The sequence below is a fragment of the Lutjanus erythropterus genome, chromosome 13, assembly GCF_056507025.1.
Source record: "Lutjanus erythropterus isolate fLutEry1 chromosome 13, fLutEry1.hap2, whole genome shotgun sequence".
In the NCBI taxonomy this organism is placed as follows: Eukaryota; Metazoa; Chordata; class Actinopteri; order Lutjaniformes; family Lutjanidae; genus Lutjanus; species Lutjanus erythropterus.
This window is the reverse complement of record NC_139329.1, coordinates 11,345,659-11,349,004: the sequence shown is the minus strand read 5'-3', so window position 1 is coordinate 11,349,004 and position 3,346 is coordinate 11,345,659.

Sequence of the window (3,346 nt, the reverse complement as noted above, 5' to 3'; positions counted from 1 at the left end):
TATATGATAAAGTTAGAAAATGATGGATGGATGATGACAATACCAAACAATATATAAAATAATTAAAATTAGTCAACTCAACCAGGTACAGCAATAACCATCTAATAAGGATGCATACATAATAACATAGCACTTTGTGGCCAAATTTTGCATAATGAAAATATTTATTTTCCTAAGTACACTTGATGATATTTTTTCTGTTTTTTGTGCACCTTGTAATGGAGTACTTTTACATCGTGGTTTCATCCTTTACTGACATAAAGGATCTGAGTACTTATTCCACCAATAAAAAGATTTATGTATGTAAGAGCATGAGTGTGCTAATTTGTGCACAAGCTTCATGCGTGAGTGAGTGAGAGCACCTTCCTGCACGTCTTTATGTCAGAGGTAATCAGGATTATCTTCTTTAATGGATCATCCACTAGCTTTACCTCTGCACCCGCTTTCTCTTTCATCTCTTCCATCTTTTCTCTGTTTTTCTGCCTTTATTTTAAGCTGTCTCTCCCTACAGTATTACAGTCCATTACCCTTTTCAATCTCTTTTACAATAAATGAAATGCGGACTAATTCAACCAAAAACAAACTGTGTCAACAGCTATGATTTCCTGCAAAGTTTCCCCAAAATAGACCCTTGTTCAGTTTGCATAGCAACAACTGCCCTCTTCCTCGAGTCTTTGCCTTAATTTGCCCCTGTCCCTTGTCTTATCCAGATGTTCAATTAGGATTGAGGCCACTATACTGCTGCCATATTCCAGCCAAGGGCTAAGGGTCTGTGTGATCAACCTGTTCTCCCAGCTTATCCCCTGTTGAGCTGATAATGGGATCGGCCCACTGCCTCCTGCCTCATCAGCACCATAAATTGTTCTGTAGTTTCCATTCTCAAACACAACAAGCCTCACTGGATGTGGTGAGATCGATGTTTTTATGCCTGTCTGTAGCTTCCTGATTGCCTGTATTACAGGCCGTTAATTGGTCAAATTTATGTCTACATGTACAGTTTACCATGACTGATGCTACATGGTTTTTGTCTGGATTCTAATTAACATGTCCACCACAGCAGCTATTCTTTCATTGTTACAGCAGCACCCATAACAACAAATGTGCCATATCCTGTTTACCAGTTGGTCAGTTAACCAGGGCAGTCCTAGATTCCTGCTAATCACTCTCAGGCATCATGCCATGCTTTCTCTTCTCTGACAAGTTCACTGTTCAGCAGTTGTGGAAGAACAATTCAGATCTTTGACTGAATTACAAATTCAACAATGTAAGAAAACAACTGAAAGTCCTGCATTCAAATCCCTACATACATATATGTCTAATACTGTGCAGTATTAAAGCAAAATGTACTTAAAGGATCAAAAGTAATGCTCATTATGCAGAAAAATGTTGCTTGTGACTGACACAGTATTATATATTACATTATTAGACTGTTAATACTAAAGCATTACTGGTTGAGACAGTGATAATTTAAACTATTTTAAATACAGTTTGGCTCATAGCTCAGTAGTTAACACTCCTAGTGCCATTATCAGATAAAAAATCCATCCATCACATACAGCTGTACTTTGTGTTTGGTTCCAGTTAGCAAATAACTTTTTCACAGCAATTTTCCTTTTTGACATGAAATATTGGAGTAAACACAGGTGTTATCAATGATACTAATTAGATCCTTGTTATCTATGATGTTCATCTTCTGCCTTTGCTGCTAGTACTGTTATAACCTGTATGCAGCATGCATGATACACTTTCAAAAATCAGGTTTTGGATATTACCAACAAAATATTAGCCCACAATCCATCACATGGCGATTCAGAAAGGGTCACCAACAGTAGAAATGCCCTATATAGAACTACCCCACATGAAAAATAATTGCCCACCCCTGCTAAATTTTGGAAAATAATAATCTCCCATTGCTCAGCAAATTGATGGAGAGAATAGTCCACTTGCAAATAAAAGAGTACTTTGACTGTAATGGTTCGAACACAGGATTTCAACATGCTTATAGACATAACTGTTCCACTTGTTCCGCCCTCACACAAATCACAGAGGACTGATTAAAGGGAATGGATAACTCTAAGGTGACTGGTGAAGTGTTGCTGGATTTATGTGCTGCATTTAACGTCATAGACGATCTTTTAATTGGTAATCTAAAATGTTCCGGATTCAGACCAAACGTGATCTCATTTATAAAAAGTTATCTTTCATGCACAACACAAAAGGTGTATTTTAATGGCAGTATGTAGGAATTGGACTGTCTAGGTCCCCTATTCTTTCTTTACAAATGACTCCCCATCTGTTTTATGAAAAACAAATATACAAATGTATGCGAATGATTCTGCATTGTCTTAGGTGACAAATACTAACAGAGAATTAAGTGTCTCTAAGTTGATGTTAAATATCTCAAAGACCAAATCTATAATTCTGGGATCTAGCCTTGAGCTGTCATCTATGCTTACACTGAGTCTGAACTTTTCTCATGAACCTATACAGCAGGTGAATAAGGTCAAATTATTGGGAGTAATAACAGATAGTCATAGGTAGAACATACAGACATGATTGTCAAGAAAATGAGAAATGGCAAGAAAGTGCTTTCCTTATGTTCCAGCACATAAACTGAGGCAAGTAGTTAAATCTTTCATTTTAAGCCACCTGGACTATTTCTCGCCTGTTTGGTCATCTGCATCTAAAAGTGAACTGAGAAAACTGTGGTCTGTTAGGAACAAGATAGAAAGCTCATCAGAGACCTTGCCAGACCCTGAGACTGACTAATAAGCTTTACCTTCTTCTGTCGCCTCCTGACCGTCTATGACTATTTAGTGAAAAGGCTGACAGCTCATCACTGGTCAGTCTACGGGTGGCCCTGCGTCACTTGCTGGGGATAAAACTGTAATGAGGATGGGATAGAAGATAACAGGGAACAGAGATGACAAGGTGGAGGAGAGAGGAGGGGACTCTTGCTGCCACATATACCACGTGAATTGTACATAAGAGAAATATTTTGAAAGTGCACATTTTTTCTTGTATTTTGAAACTTTATTATACCCAAAGATAAACTGAAACAAATTATCTCCTTTTTGAGGCACTGGAGATCACAAAGACGTTCTCCTCTTTGGCAGAGACATGTAGACAAGTTTACAGTAACACAAACCAAAATTAATGATCCAGATGTGCAAACAGTATTCCAAATAAAAAATCACCCCCTGTTGCTTCTTGTCTCTCCTGGAAGGGGGTAACAACAGTTTATAGGTTACAAGGATGATGTCCTGACTGTATGTTTCTCTGCTGTTAATCTGCGGTGGCTCACATTCCAGGATTGTACATTGACCTTCAGATGGTGCTGGTTAAT